The following is a 20,593-nucleotide window of genomic DNA, read 5'->3' as shown; positions in this document are numbered from 1 at the left end:
GTTGAATAGGTAAGGGGGCCGTGGTTTTGCTCCTTCATCTCTCTCATCTCTCAGCATTTTCCCCTATCTCTAACTTCAGGCTTTTATTATTAAGACCTATTAGAACCTGTGTTATGGATAGTTGAAAATAAAATAATATAATGTTGCCTCTGGTATGATAACTATCCAGTAAATGTTAGCATTATTGCTTATACCTAACTCTTGAGTAGTATGCTCTGAGCTCTGTTAACTTTGCAGTGGTTTAACATTGAACATTCTCTTTTCTTGTCTATGTCTTTATGTGATAAGTCTTTGTGAGGACCTATTAGGTCAACACAGTAATAACTCAATGATTTGCCACTGTCAAGGAGGAAGTAGGCCTGTGAGAACCCTACTTCTTGAGCTGGGAACTGATGCATTGTGGAATGGTGCTTCCCCAGTGGGCGTTGGGGGAAATTACTGAAGAATTAAGAGATGTCTTCAAAAATTTCTTCCCCTGCACAAATTCAGTTGTTTATTAAAACATCAAACAAAATTAAGTGGTATCATATTTACTGGGGAGGCTTTCCTCAACTTTTATTGTGTTGCTATACCCTGCAGATCTGCTGATGAGATTTTAGACATCAGTTCCTAAATTTATGTGCCCACCAATTCTTTTTTTTTATTTATTTATTAAAGATTTCTGCCTTCTCCCTGCCACCACCTCCCATTTCCCTCCCCCTCCCTGCCCACCAATTCTTAACCCTCCAAGCATGTGAGAATGTCTTGAGGGCTAGGACTGAAGAGAACAGAGCTCGGGAATAATAGTCTTGGGACCACCCCGAGCATTGCTCTAAAAATACTGTGAGCCTGTTCTTTACTGTCCTTCTTTTCCAATATGGGAGAATCTTGGGAAATCAGAGACCCAGGTTCCAGAAAAGCTATATAATTTGCAGGGCCCAGTGCAAAATGAAGTGAGTGTGGTTGGTCTGTGTGGGGTGTACGTGTGTGTGTGTGTGTGTGTTTGTGTGTGTGTGTGAGAGAGATTTCTGTAATTCTGCAAAACCTTTAAAATTTCTCTAGTTCTGCTTTCTGAATCTTCTCACTGGGAGTTCAAGATCATGGATTCTACCAGCTGTCCCCATGTAGCTACTATCCAGGCTTCTTATGTGTACAGGGAGGACCTAGGACAAAAGGGGGGGGCATAAAGCCTTGGGCTGTTGACAGCACTGTGGTTGCTCTAAATCTCTCCTCCCTGCCCTCCAACTCCACCCATGTGCCATCAGAACAATAGGAAGCTGTCCGTTCTGCAGCACAAGTGGGACAAAGGTAGCTGTGATCAGGACGCCCCCTGGGAGAAACACTGATTTCCTGTCTTCTGGCATCTAAGCAATCCTCCTGTCTGCACACCCTCCAGAGTCTCACGAGTGCAAATGTAGACCTCCTGTCCACAAGCATCTCTTCTCTGGGAACTGTTCTCACCTTTCCCCTTCCACTTAAAGTGTGGTTTCTTTAGGTTTTGAATTTTTTTATAAAAACTGAGAATTTGTATCTTCAGTCAAGGGGTTCATGAGGGCTAATTATCAACATCTCTTCCTAAATCCTAAACCCCTGTGTCTCGTTGGGTAGCTTGGATAAACGTGCATGGGGTCATCCCGCGAAACTGGTCAGCATCACGAAGCAGGGCTACTTCCCTGGAGCGCTGTTTGTTGGACACTTGCAGGACGCCATGGCATTGATTTCAGGCTCTGCTGGTAAATCTTCACAATTCACAGCAGACTCAGAGCTCATGGCCCTAGCACAGCTAAGAACGGGAGTGATGAGGGAATGAAGATTTCTAAATATTAATATTCAGAGGGAAGCACACACAGGGGCAATCGTCCTGTGTTTCCTGACTCTATTCCCCTCCAGTCTCCATCCTCCTGTAACTGTAACCTGAGGTATAGTTCTCCTTTTGAAGAGAAAAATTAATTTAAATAAAATCATTAAAGAGCATAACACCTGAGACTTTTCATATAAGGCTAGATAAAATTTCATCTTTTTGAAAATCAGGAATGCTGATGGGTTTCCTTCCTGGAGCATCACAAGGGATTCTGACTCCATTAGAACACTGGCCAAGAGCTACGTGTGCAGTGGGTGGTTAATTGATAGATCAGACACTGTAGGGAAGTCAAGCAGGTAAGATGCAGGACTACCCAATGCAATTAGGCCATAGATTTAGTGATATACACATTAAACAAATATTGTATATGATGTTCGAAAAGTAGGTCTTTATTATGTCCTATTAACAAGAAATATAACCCAATCTTGTCCCCAAAGAAATATTATGTCCCATATTATAATCCATTTATCCGTATGCATATGGTGTGTGGGGTGTGTAGGCACATGCCATGACTGAACGCGGGTAGAGGTCAGAGGACAACTGTGTAGGACAAAGCTGGGAGGAAGTGCTGGGATTATAGACACAAGCTGTTATTTCCAGCTTTACATGGGTTCTGGGGAGTCTAACTCAGGTTGTCAACTTGAATGACAAGCACTTTACCCACTTACCCACTAATGGAAATTTTGAAGTTCATTTTATTACATTATCAGGCTTATTACAAAATGTCCATTTAATTCAGCAGACATGTATTGAGTCCTTCTAGGTCCCAGCCATGGGTTCTCTACTGTGGGAATATAAATGTGAAAACCATTAACCCTGAGTAATAGTTCTACTGCCTTGGGGCTAGTGGTTCAGTTTGGAAGAGATGACATCTGTGCCTAAAGACAGGTCTAAGAAGGTGAGCGTGGTAGCGCCAGACCAGTGCATCTAAGTTAGAGTGCGGAGCTGGGCTCTGCTGGGAACGGTATTTAAACTGCAGTCTGAAGAACATTCTACAGTCAAGGGAAAAGCTGTCTGGCAGAAGCAGTCAGTCGGCATAGCAGAGGACCCAAGGAAAGAATGAGTTTGTTATTTTCAAAGACCAAAAAGTTGGCTAGCGTACGTGCAAAATAGTGTCTGTGTAGTGAGGGCCAAGAAGAAACCAGAAGCCAGATCGTGGAGACTTTGGACTAGACTGAGGAGTTTGGAATTCATTGTATGTATGATTAGAGGTCATTGGTTGGTTTTAGTAAAGGAAGTGATGTTATATAATTCATATGTTTAAAAGATCCCTCTGGCTGCCTCGCTGACAATGGTCAAGTGGAAGGAAGGGATGACATATAAAAATCAAAATATCTGTAAGGTGACTAACTCAGACTTTCAAAAATGTCATAAAACGTGGTGACCACAGGAACTAGCATAGATCCCCCCCATCACACTGTTCCATTTTTTTTAATTGATGGAAATATGATGGTTTTGACCAAAGTTGTAGAAGGAAAGAGGGTGCCTCCAGCCATGCCTGAGTGATAATTCAAAGATTTATGAATGTATTGATTATAGAAGAAGAATCAAGAAATCAAGTCTTAGTTTTTTAGAACCTGTACTATGGTGATATAGAAAGAGATAATGAAATAAGATAAAAATTCTCCATGGAGAAACACCTTTAAGAACAAGAGTTCTGTTTTATCTGCTCTAAGTAAGGAACAACTGTAACATGAGGGCCGGCTTCTGTTTATCATGTTCATGTCTTTAACTTTTTAAAAAATATTTCACAGCAACAGTTGTTATAATGTTTATGAGTATGATTATGCACACACATTAAGTTACACCCTAAGGACAACTTGTCCAAATTTTGAATTGAACCCTCAAGGGTGATTTAATAAAGTGATATCAGAAAATGCCGCAACAATAAGCTATTCTTATTTCTAGACAAGATTAAGTCATTGATACATTAACATAAAGAATGTTATTAATGGATTCACCAGAGCAACTGTGAATGCTGATTAAATTGATGAAAATATATACATTAATTCTTGTGTTCTAGAGAAATGATTTAACCTCTAATAAGCATGATATAGTCAGTTTAGAAACTGCTTTGGTCCTTGCACTGTGACAATGGCCCAAATCTTGGTCACTTAATGATGCTCTTCCAATATTGGTCCTGAGGACTCCGACTGCCCAGGCCAGCTAGGAGGTAAAGTATCATTTCTCAACAATATTATTGGGTCTGATCCAAACGAGTATTTCATCATCATTCAGCTAAACCATCTGAAAAATAAAGATAGTATTTTTTTATCAAGCTTAAAACATCAAAATAAATAAAGTTCTCTCTATTACAGCATGCTCTTGTGCATAATGGAACACAGAATCAATAGATAAAAACCAATCAATTTTTACTTGCAATGTAAAATTCAAAGATAAACTTAAAGAGTTAATTTCATTTTATCAAAAAGAATAGAAATTCTCTTTAACACAGTGGTTCCTAGCCTGTGGGTCATGATCCCCTTTGAGGACTGAACAACCTTTCCCAGGGGTTGCCTAAAGACCACTGGAAACCATATATGTTTTTATTACAATTCCTAACAGTAGTAAAATTAAAGTTATGAAGTAGCACCAACAATGACTTTACGGTTGCAGCCTAAAGAAGGTTGAGAACCACTGCTGTAACAATTCACTGAAAGAAGTTTAAGTTCTACAGTCTCAAAACTCTAAAACGTTGCTGAAAGAACACCAAAAGACATCCGCGGCATGATGGTGCACACCCATGATCCCAGGATTTGGGAGGTAGAGCAGGAAAATCAGGAGTTCAGTCTTCCTCGGCTACAGAAAGTCGGAGATCAGCCTGGGTTTTGTGTGGCACTACTCCCGGGGAAATGTGAAGAAGCATCTACTCACCCCAGAGAGGAAACTGAGGACAGACTAAAGTAGGGGTACCACCAAGTCCGACTAGGTGAGCCAGTGAGTCTCTTGGGGTCACTTATAGGAAGATGGATGAGCAGTTCCTCACAGGGGCATAAATGACTCCAAGACAGCTGCATCACCAAAGCCCGTACCAGCATGGGTGACACCACAAGAGCCGGAAACCTGGAGTAGATTGACAAGTCAGGGAAGTCCTTTCCCCAGGACTCAGCCGTCTGACCACTTCTAGGTCACTCTGCTGCTCCTTGTTTCTCCCAGTTGGTTCTGCTGGTCTCTGTTTTTCCTCGCAGCTGGGCCTGTCTGAGAGTCCCCTTTGTAATTTGGCTTCCTGAGAGCTACTCTGGACATTGTTTCTGTTTGTATAGTCCTGAGGAAGGAGCCGCCTAGTGAATCTGGTCAGTTTCAGGGACATCCTAAAACTATGTTGATCAGCAAATAGTCAACTTTTCCATATGACCAAGTGTTGTTCTTTCTTTTTACTTTTATGTTAGGGAAAAAAAATCATCTCTGACACTCCCGGATCCAAGCTGGATGCAACAGCGTTCCCAGAAGACTCCGCTACTCTGTCCTGTCTATCAGGTCTGTAGATGAAACATCCTCCAGCAGCTCAGCCTCAGGTTTATGTAGTGTTCTGCTTATCATCTTCATTCTCTTTAACAGAGCACTCCTTTCCCTACCACATCAGAAACGAACCCTATCCCCACCTCACTCCGTCCAGCTCCATGGTAACCTTCACCCTTGGTCTCCTGGCTTCCCGATTGATTTCTCATCGTCACAGGGCTCCTTTCCTATGTTCTACACAAACTCTGGAGTTTCTACGATGTCTAATTTAATGTTTCTTCCTTCCCTTCTTTCAAAACGCTCTTTCCCTTCCTCTCAATGTCACCTTCCTGCTAACGGATCATCTCATTGAGGCTCGGTGCCAAACCCAGGCAGCTTCAGATGAAAGCCACTTGGAGGAGGAGATAGCAGACTGTGACCGAGCTTATTCCACGCTGGCAAGCTGGCAAGCAAGGCTGTAACTACAGATGCCTGTGTTTGCCCAACTGTTTGACATTGCGACTGCTCACAACGGAGTCCAAGTATGGACTGATCAAAATGCCCATCTCAAGAATTCCACACATATCCGTGTGGGTAGAGCTGTGATACGCAGAAAAATGTTTCACCACAGAGATGGTACAAAGACAAGGCTCGGCTGCAGGAAATAAAATCCTGAGTAAACAGTTAGACTTTGAAATCCCATCAAATCAGCAATTGCAATAACATTCAACCACATCTTCACTTACGCTGGGAAAATCTGTTGCCTTGGTTTCTTTTCTTTACATTTCCCCCTCTCACGTGTTTCCAGTGGACAATTAATTGGTAGTGGATCATCCTACATTTTAATCCCAGCTCAAAAATCCCCATCCAATAAGGGTAGTCAGTCACTTGACCACCACCGAGTCAGTTTTCTCACCACGTCAGCTCTGATATTGCTCACTGCCCTGCTTACTTCATCCATTACTGAGAAACAAAAGAATGTGTGGATTTTATTGCAAGGTTCTACACCATCACAAAATCTTACTATATACTCATTATTAGAATAAGGTATATATTTAGAGTAATACATTTAAAAAATGGTTTGCAATACAGTATGCTGGCTGTGCCTAGGCAGACTGATACTTGGCTATATAGTGACTTTTACATCATATAGTTCAATAACTAATGACATCACTGATTTTATCTCTCCTCATTCCTCAGTATCTAAAATTTCAAAGAACATGGTACCTAACGAGACGAAATGATTGAAGTCTAAGTAGCTGAAATGTGAGCTCAGCACTTAAATTCATAGCAAGCTATCAACGGCTTGGGCTACAGCAGGTATTGTCATAAGAGCCATCGCTGTGTTTACAGTGGTCCACGACAGGAAGAGAATGCTTTATTCTATCCAAATTTGTGCTCTTTCCAAGGGTGGCTCTTCGGTAACACAAAAGCCAGATGACAGAAAAAGACTACAAAATGCTGTTTTATGTGCAAGACAGAACCATTGCGCCATGAACTCATGGCAGTGTGGCTGTTGGCAAGTGAGCAGGGCTAGCAACAGCCAGGGTATGGGAGAGTCTCAAGTGATCACACCCCTTCCTGGGGAATTATTGGTTATGGATGACTTTTGGGGGAGGAGCATTCACTGTTAACAATTGTGTACCCCCTGGTGAGCCCACCAGCCTCCTGTGGATAGCTGAACTTCCATGGTCATCCAGAGAGCCCTGGTTAAATTTGGTGGCTCATAACAAACCAAAGGAATGTGTAAGTACGAAGGGATTTGTGGGAAATTAGGGGAGGAGGTGTCAACAGGTCTAGGGAGAATAAGAAAGAGTGGAGAAAATCAGAAAGCATTATACACATGTGAATTGTTAATGAATACATTTTATTAATTAAAAAAGTAACTGCTACAATTTGTATACCCCAAATCAACATAAGAAAGCTTAAAGTTAACAAAGTAGAAGAATACAGTCTACATAATAAAAAAAATCAAACTGTTTACATCATTATGGAAAAAGCAAGTATTTTAATGGAAACATTTGGGACATGGGAATAATTCTCTCAAAATATTTGATGAATAATCATAAAGGAAAACAGTAAATACCTATCGAAGTTGTTTCAAAGGAATGAAAATTAATTTGGGATACACTGTTACCATAAGGTTAACAAAGATTTTGACTCCTTTGTAAGGATTCATGGCTTGGAAACCCTGGCCAAAAGAATAAAACCGGTCTGTTCTCTCCTAAGGCTCTTTGAGGAAAATGCAGGAAATTCCTTATGAAGTTTATTTTCAAGCCGCACTCCTACCTCCAGCATTCCTAAGGAAGTGTTCAAAATGCGCATAAAAACCGGTGGGCAAGGCGATCACTGCAAGATTGAGTCATAAATCAAAAGGCTATATTTTTCAAGAACGAAAAAAAAAAGCAGTAAAATTAATTATAAGATCATATTTTCTGTAGCCTTTGAACATTAGTTCACAGAAGAATATTAATAAGGGAAATTTCCCTCGCTGCATTGCCAATATTAGAAAGCATAGAAAAATGCTTGCACCGTGTACTTTGTATATGAACTTTGAGGGATGCAGTGACTGCCTTGGCAATACTGGTGGATGGGATTCCAGATTCCCTTTTGCAAACTTCTACCGTCCATTTTTAATATGGCTGTGGTAAACATGTATTGCTTTTATAACAAAAAAAGTAAGAAATTTTCCAGTCAAAACATTTTTTAATTAAAAAAAGAAAAAGTCGAATCCCAACTTGGAGGCTTTTTGAGTTGTTTGGTTATTTGGTTCCAAATCCAACACAGTTTTAATTGCTTATTGGCTAAAAAGCCTCACAATGAAAACCTAACCCTTTATTTGACAGGAATAGCAAGTATGGATAAGGGCTCAGCCCTTCAAGCAATGCTTCTCAACCTGGCCACCTGCCAGAGCTGCCCTGATGCTTTGAAAACCTGCACACTAGGCTTCAGCACATATAAAATCTCCTCTCTGAATGTATAAAGACAGTGGAGTTTACTAATCAGGTATCAGCATGTGTGTGTGTGTGTGTGTACATGTGTATGTATGATTTTCCTAAAATTCTTTCTAATTTGTAATTTTCCAAATATCTCAATATAACTTAAGGCCTAGCTTTCCTATAGTCTTATTTTATATTTACTCTATTTCTTCAACCTAATTGACTCAACTTGACTATCACTCCAGGAGTAAAGAGTTGAAAGAATTTTTTTTCATGCAATCAACATATTTTAGTATCTTAAATAAGGAATGGATTTAGCAGATTACTGCAGGCACGTACCACCATGGCAGCTTTGTTATTGTACAACACAGTTACTATTTCCTGATGTGGGATTTCCCTCTGTATGCTGTGATTACCATTCATGCTTTGAACCTATAGCAGGACAGAACTTAGCTGGGTGGGGAAAACTAAACTGAATGTTGGGAGGAAGAAGGCGGAGTCAGAGAGATGCCTTGGAGCCGCTGGAGACAGACGCTGGTCAGAACTTTAGCCAGTAAGCCACTTGGCAATACACAGATTGATAGAAATGGGTTGAATTAATACGTAAGAGTTAGCCAATAAGAAACTAGAGCTAATGAGCCAAGTAGTGATTTAATTAATATAGTATCTGTGTGGTTATTTCAGGACTTGAGCAGCCTTAACAAAATTAGCGGCTTCCGCCAACAATTTCCAAGTCTTTTTTCTTTTAGTAAGTGGCTGTACCATGCAACCCGTTTCCTTACTTACCAGTGCAGTGGGAGGATAGGCGTGAAATCAGCATCGTTCTCCCGGGCCATTTGTTTGCAGGTGTGTCTGCAGGTTTATGGTGGTTTCGGCAAATCAAGCATGTTTAAGCCAAAACTGTTTTGAGCACACTATGGAACAGTGGGACTTTAACTATACATCATTTGTTCCCTAAATAATAAATAAGACTCCAACTCTTTTCTCTGGAAAAGCTTAGCGAGGCTGAGGAGTCCTCACTGAGGAGCTGGAAAGGCCTCCACCGAGATATATTTCTACACTCATGTATTCATTCGCTTCAACAAAAATATTAACCCTACCTTTGTCTTGAGGGCTATGTCACCAACTACATAGATCAGATGCACTCCAAGGAATTGCCATACAGTACAATCTCAGGTTCATTGTGACTCAATCTTTTTCAGCTAGAGAAACAATATTAAATAATATATTTTAAACATGCATACACCTAGAAATTCAAAAATTGATTTATGAATCAAAACATACACACATAACTCAAGCATGCTGGCATACTACTATAAGTTCAGCATTTGAAAGAGAGAGGAAGGATAATTTTCACAAGTTCAAGTCCAGCCTGAGCTACACAATTAGACTCTGTCTCAGAAGAAGAAAAGGAGAAGGAAAGGAAGAGGAGGAAGAAGAGGAGGAGGAACGTAAAGAAGGAAGAGAAGAAGAGAGGTGAGAGGAGAGAGAAGAGGGTAGAAGGAAAGGAAAGAAGGAAGGAATGAGTTAAGAAAGGATTAAAAAGATCAGCTATGCTGACACATGAGCTGTCTAAAAATCTCTAAATCATTCATTAGGGACATAGCCATATATCATACTGAGGACTATGGAAAGGAGCAACATTGAAAATGTATTTCTGTGCCTATAATGTGGCCATTACTTATTAGACCTGCAAGAGAATTTTCCTGGAATATTTTTGTTTTAATGGTGCAATCTGTTTCTAAAGACAACATACACTCTGAGTATAATTCAAATATATTATAAATTGAATATAAATATATTATAAAAATTAAAACAAGGTGTCCTCTACAGATACAGACTACTAATATTACTACTCAGATTACCATTTGGAAATAGTTATTGCTCACGTGATGCAGGCTGGAGAGCAGAACTGGCCCTGTCCCTCACTAATGGCAACACTCAGGAGAGCAGGTCCCCTGCCTCACCTGGGCAGCACTATAGAGGTGACTCTGTGCTCACAGGCAAACGGGCCCTAAAGGCACGAGAGCAGAAAAGCTGACCCCACATCCCCATCTGCCGGGTGACAGTGTGGGCCAGGGAAAAATGCCCTTCTTCATGGGCCTCACTGCCTGAGGCAGGAGCAGATTGGAGAGCTTGCCCGTGGTGAGGGTGAGGGAGAACTGGTGCCCTGATCAACCCAGCTATCAATCACCCAGGCCCAGAACCAGGTTTATGAGTTTGCTCGCCCCTACATCCACCCCATCTGTAATCTGCCAGAGCAGATGAAGGGGCTGGTCCTGCAGATACGAAGCTGCAGGATCTCTATAACACAGGCAACCACAGGATGTTCAATAGGACTTCCAGTGAGGGCCAAGCTGAAGCCAGAGGCCTAGAACCAGACCAATGACTCGTTGCAGTGAACTAAACAGTACACTGCATAACTTACTGTGTCACGCTATGGCTTCTGGATGAGGTTTATTTTTTTCATTGAAATTTCATTTTGTTTTGTGGCGGGAGGTTGCAGGTGCAGAGGGATTGGAATTCATGATATATGCGGTGGTTTGAAAGAAAATGGCCTCCAAAGGCACTATTAAGGGTTTGGCTTTGTTGGAGTGGGTAAGGCCTTGTTGGGAGAAGTGTGCCACTGTGGAGACCAGCTCTGGGAACTCATATATGCTGAAGCCACACCCAGTGTATCAGTTCGCTTCCTGTTGCCTATGAGTCAAGATGTTAGGACTCTTGCACGCTGCCGTGCCCCACTGTGATGAGAATGGGCTAAACTTCTGAAACTATAAACCACCAATTAAATGTTTTCCTTTATAAGAGTTGCTGTGGTCATGGTGTCTCTTCACTGTAATAGAAACTTTAAGACAGGCGTTGGTACCAAGGACTGGGATATTGTTCTGACAGACGGGACTGTTTCTGTTTGGAATAGTATGAACTTGGGGAATTTGGGCCAGGAAAGCAGCAGAACACTTTAAGTGCTGCCCGATGGGACGTACTAATAGGAATGTGGAAAACAGTGGTACTAAGAGTTATTTAACTGTGGGGGCCTGGCTCAAGACGTTTTGTGGAAAAGAATTAATATGTGGCCTGGAGATCAGCCTTGTGATATTTTGGTGAAGAATGTGCCTGCCTTTTACCCCTATCCAAAGAGTCTGCCTGAGGCTAAAGGGAAGAGATTTGGATTAATTCTATTGGCAGGGGAAATCTCCAAACAGCCAGCCTAGTATAGACCCTGTCATGTAGTTATTGGTGGTAATGAAGATTTATAATGAAAAGGAGCAAGCTGACGAGGGTAAATTACAAAATGTAAAATTTGACGAGAAAAGGAGTACCACACCAGGAAGAGGAATGGAGCTAAGTCCTTTGTTCAAGGAGATAAACAGATTAAGAAATGGAAAAAGGGGTGGTGATCTCAGGGCTCATCCTGCCCAGCTAAGTTTCCAATTTGTGAAAAAGAATGAAAGAAAAGCGTAGAGCCAGATGTGCTGGCAGTCAACTTTAATCCCAGCACCCTGAAGACAGAGGCTGGCAGGTATCTGGGTTTGAGGCCAGCCTGGTCTACAGAGCAAGCTCCGGGTCAGCCAGCCTTAGACAGTGAAGGAAATCGTGGAAACAGAAAGCTGGTGAAGATGTAATTGGGGGACCATATTCCAGCCCCAGCAAGCAGCAGAACTTGCCAGCTTCGGCAATGTGGTTCTGGCTTTAAGGATAGAAAAAGGATGTTATGGAATATTCCTCCTCTACTAAGGAAAGTCACTAAGGCTAGGCACATATCAGGGGCATCCCTGAATGGAGACCCAGAGAGCCCATTGTGTGAAGCTGTGAAGAAGAAGCCCGGGTTTCCTGGGGGATCACAAGATATGAGAGATGCCTGAGTCATGGATACATGCTGAGGAGAGCTGCTAACAGGGAGTAGAACTGGCCCTAGAGAAAGAAGTGTGCTGCAGTCAACAAAGATGAAATGATTTGGAGATCTGAAGAGCATCTTGACATCAGACATGGAAATGCAGAGTTTGGAGTTTGCCCAGCCTGTTTTTGGTCCGGTTCAGTATTTCCTCACTATCACCCCTTCCTTAGGTTTTGGAACGGTAATATATATCCTGTGCCAATATATCTTAGAAGTATATAGTCTGTTTTTTTATGTTGACTGTATAGGGGATTGCAGTTAAGAGATTGCATTCATCTAAGAACAGATTTAGACTTTTCGACACCATTGAGACTGTGATAGACTATGGGGACTTTTGAAGTTGGACTAGATGCATTTTGCATTATGCTGTGGCTACAAGCCTTTGGAGTCCAGGGAGTAGAATGTGGTGGTTTGAAAGGAAATGGCCCCCAAAGGGAGTGACACTATAAGGAGGGGTGGCCTTGTTGGAGGAAGTGTGTCACTGTGGAGATCGGCTTTGAAGTCTCAAGCCACACACAGCACACAGCGTGCCGGTTCACTCCCTAGTGCTCCCAGCTACCTCTCCAGCACCATGTCTGCCTACACAGTACCTCGCTGTGAGGATAATAGACTAAAACCCTGAAACTGTAAATGTTTTCCTTTATGAGAGCTTCCGTGGTCATAGTACCTCATCACAGCAATGTAAACCCTAACGAAGACAATGTGAGTCAACAACGAATCAATAAAAAGTAAAAGAAGAAGAAGACCATCAGCAGCAGCAACAATAACTAATCATTGCTAATCTTTAGGCAAGCATCCTAACACCCATCTACTTCTGGAGTCACAGACTATGACTGAGCACGGATGGCCACGTAACTTTTTGTCTTTGCTTGTGGCTACAGAGAAGGGGTTATGCTATGAATACCATTTTAACTTGATTTGAATGAATAATCTTCTAATGAATGTATTTGCACTTTCTCTCAGAGACCACGCATAAATGTGTAACTTCAAAATGTTATGATAAACACATAAAATTGCATATATTTAAATTGTGAAATGTGGCAGCTTAATGCCTTGACTGTGAAATGATTGCCATAGTAAGCACATTAATATACGCACGGCTCATATAGCTATTTTCCATGCTCAAACTTCCCCACTAAACATCTACATTAGTCATTGTTGCATTGCTGTGACAAGACACCTGCTATAAATGACCGCAACAGTAGCGTCCTAGTCCAATCGCAGCAAGTCTAATGTCACAGTGACTCCTGCGGAACGTTCTCACTGCGCTTGCATCTTTGTAAGAGGAGTTGATTGAAGAAGAACTTTCTAAACATTTTTTAACCCAAAAAATGTATATGTTGCTATGACTCAGAATTAATTTACAAAATAGGCTATCCCAGCGTATTCTCTCCTGCCAAGAGCTTCCTACCTATTTTTATCATTTTGCCAAGTTTTCTTCACTTTTCAAATATCAGTACATGAATAAAAATTTAAATAAATAATGGCCACATATTTTTCTTTTGTCAATTGTTCTTTCCCATCTTCACTCCAATATTTTAGAGATATGTATCCTTTTAATGATTTCTACAGAGTCGAGCATTTACACTTTATGTGGCCAACAAGTTTACTGCCATTATTTTGTCATCCATATTTAATACCTTAGCATTTGCAGATTGGAAATGATGAGGGAAAACACTGACTTGAGTGCCGCTCCGTAAACTGAAATTTCCACTGACTCCTCATGATCCAACCAGAAGTCCTCGTCTTCTCCTAAAGCCCCACGTCCTTCCTGACGGTCGAGTGGTCTCTCTTCCTAACTTCCTACTCATTGCTGTTTATTGGGTAGCGGACCACACAAGACCGGATAACACAACTGAGAACTGTCTTTCAAGGCTCGCTTGTCCACATCAGCAACCAACTCTGGATTGTATCGGAATCGCTCCTTCCCACAGGTGTTCAACAAACAATAAGTAATAAGGGCTTGCTGAGGGGAACGTTAGCGGAGAAGAGATGGCAGACGGCACTGCATGCCTCAGGGTCTGCTGGAGTTCGGCTCGTCATTCTGCCAGGCAGGTTCTTGATCTCCAATATATTTCATTCTGACCGTTTCCAGTGACATTTGAGACAAAACTATATCTTAATTAAAAGGTCAGACATGCGTCCCAGTTCGGTCAAAGTACTCCCCATTTAAGCTACATGTGTGTACAGTTATTAAAAGTGCCCCTTTGCACTCGCAAAAGACGGGATGATAAATTATACCCTCAGCATTTTTATTGCCCTTGTTTCTCATTTACTTCCTAAACTTACCATTTACCTCAGCATTTAAAGGACTTAGCAGATAAAGATCGAAGTTTCCAAGTGGAATGCAACTTTTGGGCCCTCTTCATCTTTTAGTTAATTAAATTTATATAAAAGACTAAACTTGAGGGAACCGAGAGAACATTCAATGCACAGATGGAACACTTGCTACTCAGAGGACATTTTTAAAGGCCATAAAACCTTTTTCTTTATCGTGCACGCCTTTTCTTCAAATAGTCTGAGAGCTTTCTGCAACGTTATTAACCTTATGTTTTCTAGCCTTTCCCATCTCACTTAAAACAGTTTTCATTGGCCATGCAATAAATTCTTCGGTGAAACACAGGGAAGGAGAGGGGGCGCTATGGAGGCTTTCATGTGCTTTTGATGAGGGTTCTCCTCCCCCCACTCACAGACACACAGAAGGAAAGTATCCATAAGAGTGCCCAATGCCAAGGGGTAACAGGCAAACTCTGAAATGGTAAGATTCACTTTTCTGTCCTTGGCTCCGCTGCTCATGGCTACAGCTCATCTGAATTAGATGTGTCTGAAAATTCAATTACCCCAAATGGAAACATCTGGATCTTTTCTTCTCCCTTTAATCCTTTGTCCTGGTGACTTTGCCAGGCAGTCCATATCCCTTCTTGGTTTGGCAGGAAAATTACAAGGGCACAGTTAAAAGTGGGGTAGCTGGTGGAGATGTCTCCTGATCTGTTTTTCTCAGAGTATGTGGCTCCTTTCCCCATGTAGATTTTATAAAGGAAAAAATTTGGAGCCTAGCAAATTGAAATGAGCTGATCAAGAGTGCATAGATAATTACAGCAAACTTTAAAAAAAACTTTTCATCAATTTTTTTATGATTCTAGATACGGAAACATTTTAGCACACTTGAATCCAGTAACCCGTGAATATTGCTAGTGTCTTTTTCCAATCTATATACTACTAATATTAGACTGATGTTAAATATGAGAAATATATCGTACATCTAAAATACATTTTAATGTTTTGAGAAATCTAGTAAGATTTTTTAAATATTGGTGTTTGTAGTGGTACTGGGCTATAAAATTAACTTTTTAGAATTAGAAAATTTCAAGTAAACTCAGATAGACATGTTTGTGTATGTTTATAAGCTAAGAGAGTCACAGGAATTAGGACCTGGGTTGGGAGATTACTTGTTTAACCGCAAGTATCATGTACATCTAATCTATGGCCTATGCTTCTTTTCATGGAAAAAGAAAAGTCCTGAAAACACAAGGGAAAGAAATAGAACTATATTTGACCCATGATTCTAGCTTCTACTTAGGAAAAACAGGGAATGAGTACAATTGCATTGTAGGGACAGAGACAGTGCGTTTAGGTAAACTGGATATCTAGTTCTCTACGCTGAAGAGAGGGTTGAATTTTTAAGCCAGGCATCTCCTCATGCAATGGAGGGGTTATAAAATACTGATGAACAGGACAAGCAATCTTGAAATAAGATACCACACACCTAAGAATACTAAAAAGATATTTTAAAGTATATTTAATCCTATCTGCACATAAATTCTTACCTTTCCTTCCCCTAAAAGTATGCAATATGACATTCCTGTATGAACATGTTTTAGACTTTGTGAAAACATATTAAGTTTATGTGTAATATTTTTAAAATCTTTACTGCTTTGACAATTCTTGGGAATAACCTAATCTTGCTCCCGTCTCTACTTGCCTTAAGGCCGAGACACATAACCCATGGTTGTGAAAAAAGAATTGTGACATAAAGGAAGTAACAGCTTGCAAGGGGACGAACCCACAGCCCAGCCATAGGCGGAGTGCGGAGGAGAATGGGGTGGGAAATAGTCAGAAGAAAACGGGGAGGGAAGACGTGGAACACAAGTGTCCCAGTGTCCTTTCTCTGGCCTTTGACATAGAGACTGTCAAGGGCTATAAATAGGCGTGGAGGGGGGGAGGGGCTATGGCTGAGCAGCGTTGCTTCTCATTGGCTGTTCTGAGGGAGCACCAGGCAGAATTCTTTGTACCAACTTGGATTGGTACCAGTTGTGTAAAGAGGTGTAGACAGGCAGAAAGCCAGCTACCTAGAGTTCAGGTGGAAAACCCCAAGTATTCAACATGTTCTCATACGGGGACCAGGGAACAAGAGGACAAGGGGAAGCTGGTAGAGGGTTGAGTTGAGACGCAGAAACCCTGTGATGAGCCCACTCTGATAAGATACAGGAAACCCTGTACCAAGACTGCAGGATGAACTATCTAGGCCCAGGAACTAGAGAGAAGACATGCCAAATGGTAGCAAGATCATCACAGCGCGTCTTGAGTTTCCCTCCAGCAGATTCTCAAGGAGAGCCTTTGCAAAAAGTCCATGAGGGCCAGCATAATAGAGCAGTGCCACTTAGGCTGGGAAATAAGAAGAAAGAAGCATGTGAGTGCTGTTAGAGACACAGAGTTCGTGGAGAGCGGTTGCAGAATGTCTATCATAGCCCCATCTGAGAACAGCGTGCTTAGTTCCAAAGCCATTCAGTATATTGTTATCCACAACCTGGTAGCATGAGGCCCCGGTTCCGGAAAAGTGAGGGTTATCAAACAGTCCTAATGGCCGTGCAGCCACCATTTACTGGCCATTGGCACAGCCATCATCAAGTCACCATTGGCATGGCCACAATCTACCGAGCATTGGCACGGCCACAATTATCTACCAACCATTAGGACAACCACCATCTATTGGTCATTGTTTGACACAGCCACCATCTGTGGACCGTTGACTCTCAATCTAAGTACACCACTACAGACTTTCAATTATTATTTTGAAATTCATTGTATGGGAGAGGCAAAAAAAGGGGGGGAGGGTGGCAAACTGTGATCAAGTCATAAGGAAAACTAATATGCCCATCTCAAAACTGGGAACCCTGAGAAGGTGGGCTTATTTCAAGGCCAGGCCAGGTCTGGACGTTTTCTCCCATGGGTCCCTATGATAATCAGCAGTGCCTGCCAAATTTCCCATCACTTCTTTTCTATTCAACTGTTGCCCATAAACCTGTGTCAGCTCTTCTGAAGCCAAACTCTACCAGCGTTCCGGGCTGCGCATGTGCCTTCCCAAGTCCTGGTTCTCAGCCTGTTGCTTTGGAATGCATACCCAGCTGTAGTCTCATAGCTACTCTGAACTCTGAATTTCAGCTTCAACCCATTCTGTTCCTACTTCATTCTTCTACCCTTGGCTATGAGCTTCTACCTCTAATCTGTTTTTGTCTCTAAATTTTGTGATGTCTCTGAGTTTTGTGATGCCCAGGCCAGTTTGCTTCCTAACTCCAAACTTTGCCTGTGTTGTCAACTCAGCTGGATGTCTCAGCGTCTGGGACATGCAGTATCTAATTTGATTTCTGATAACTCCACCTCTTGGCACCTATGTCTGTCTGTTTTCAGGTTTCTATTGTTATGATAAGATGACATGACCAAAAGCAAATCAGGGAGAAAGGAGTTGTATCATCTTACAGCTCTCGAGTCACACTCCATCTCTGAAGTCAGGACAGGAACTCAAGGCAGGAACGGAAACAGAAGACATGGAGGAACGCTGCTAACTGGTTTGCTTCATATGGCTTCTTCAGTCTGCTTTTTGTTTATTTATTTTGTTTTGTTTTGTTTTTTGAGATAGGATTTCTCTGTGTAACAACCCTGAATGTCCTGGAATCAGTCATTTTGTAGACTAGGCTGGCCTTGAACTCACAGAGATCCTCCTGACTCTGCCTTCTGAATGCTGGCATTTAAGACCTTTGCCACCACCACCCAGCTAGCCTACTTTATATACAACTCAGGACCCCTTGTCCATGAGTGGTAGTTCCCCAGTGGACTGGGCCCTCTCACATCAGTCATTAATCAAGAAAATTCCCGACATATTTGCTAATGGGCCAGTTAAATAGAAATGTTTTCTCATTAAAAGTCCCTCTCCCCAAATGGCTCTAGCTTGTGTCAGCTTGTCTTAAAACTAACAACACAGTGACCCATATCATTTCTTTCCTTTTAGTACCAACTAGACCTTGTGTCTGAGTTCCAACCCACTGAATCCCGCAGAAAGTATGATGTATAGCTTCTGATACTAGATTGCAAAAATACTGTGGCTATCATCTTGGGTAACTCTCCTTTCTCTCGCATCCTTATCGCATCCTTATCCTTATTCTAAGCAGCGGCAGTTGCAGGATTACAAACTGCTCCACAGTGGTGTCCCCTTGGTCTTAATGTGTGAGAACCTAAATTCTGCCAGCAGTCCTGTGAGTGACTTCAGAAGCGGTCACATGCTCTCTTTGTCAGCCCTTTGGGTGAGATGTCAGCTCCTCCCCATGGAGCCCTGTAACCCACTGCCTTGAAGCAGAGGCATCTAACCAAGCGCCAAACAAATTTCTCACAGAAACAAACTTTAGGCTGCCAGATTTTGTAGTTAATTTGTTAAGAAGCAATAAATAACTGATGCATTGTGGGATCTTATGTTTGTGTACAGAAAATTCATAGAAAGTATCTTATCAGAAATGAATTAAACCTGAATACTTGAAGTGATTTCAAGCTATTCAGAACAAAACTATTCACAAGGTGCTTGGTATAACAGACTTGGGCAGCACTATAGGAGAGAATAGTAAATCTTCAGAATCAAAGGTATAAAGTCACATAATGAGAACTGTTTTTTGGAAGCTTTGTCAAATGGGCATAAAGAATAGTTTATCTCTTCCCTTGCCAGTCTCACTGGAGAGTAGAGAGATCGTCAGAGGCGCTTGGAAGGTGTGGAAACTACTGTGGCCTTCTCTTACCCTATGCCCCAAACTGTGATGTACCTGTACAGTTCTTTACCTTTGGGTTTCTACTGAGCAGGCTTCCTTTCTCTCTCTCTCTCTCTCTCTCTCTCTCTCTCTCTCTCTCTCTCTCTCTCTCTCTCTCTCTGTCTCTCTCTCCCTCTCTCTCCCTCCCTCCCTTTTTTTCTTTCTTCTTGTTGGTTTTGTTTTAATCTATTCAATTAGTTATGGACACTAGCCCATTTTATATCTTTCGGTTCATCTCTTGACTCCCACCTTAGCCTCTTGCTATTTACAGTTTTCCCTGTGAAGTCCGTCTATCCATCCTCCGTTCATACAGCCAGACCTTGGCAATAGATTAAAGGAGAGCATCTTTGCTTCAACATTCTAAGATTCTTCTGGAGTTTGTAGGCCTTGGATGGTGAAACCATTAGCCACTTGCAGCTTATTCTTGACTCCACTGTGAGCGAATCTTCTAGTTTCCTACACTGTTGCCCAATCATGGACTCTGTTGTTTAAATTTCTCTTTCATTTTAAGTGTTCTGTTATGGAACATTAAATGTCCACACATAGGTACAAGTTTTAGGCCTTTTGTTCCATCTTTTTTATTTAAAAACAATGTCACAGTCTTAACCGTAGCTTTAGAGTATGTATTGGTAACTTTTGATGCAATTCAATTATTATAATCAGTGTTACTATTTTCTCTATACTTTCTAGATATTCTTTTGCATTGATCTTTTCCCCCAGATAAGCAATTTTGTCATATTTTTAAAGATAAAAGTGATAGCTAGTAGGCATAGTTATATTGAAATAAGATTAAATTTAATTTGGGGACCAATACAATTCTTCACTTTCTTATTCAACAGCAAAAAAAAAAACATATTAGAAATTGGATTGGCTGCACAAAAATCAATTCAAAATAGATCAAAGACCTTTGTGTGAGACCTGGCACTTTGAAACTGCTAAAGAAAAACACAGGTAAAACACCTCGAGTCATAGGCAGAGACAAGGGCTTTCTGAACAGGACTCCAGCAGCATAGGAAATAATCCTGAAACCTGACAAGTGTGCTTACATGGAATTGAAAAGCTTCTACACAGCAGAGGAAACAATCGCCAGAGTTAGGGAAAGTCTGAAGACTGGGGGTGGGCGGGGCTGGACATGAGCCACCTGCACGACAGACACACAGGCTGAGTGTGGAGGATGTATTAAAGAGACTGCAAAAATTAAACACCAGAAAACCCAATTACCCAGGAAGTGAGTGGACTCATGACCTAAATAGACAGTTCCCGAAAGAAGAAATACAAAAGGACAATAAACACAGCAAAAAGTGTTCAGCATCCTTAGCCACAAGGGACAAGCGAATTAAAGCTGTGTTGAGATTCCATGTCTCCCATGACCTATGGGGAATGGCTATCACCAGCGGAGATGCGGAGGAAA

Source organism: Chionomys nivalis, chromosome 26 (assembly GCF_950005125.1).
Source record: "Chionomys nivalis chromosome 26, mChiNiv1.1, whole genome shotgun sequence".
Lineage (NCBI taxonomy): Eukaryota > Metazoa > Chordata > Mammalia > Rodentia > Cricetidae > Chionomys > Chionomys nivalis.
Note: the sequence above shows the minus strand (reverse complement) of the source record.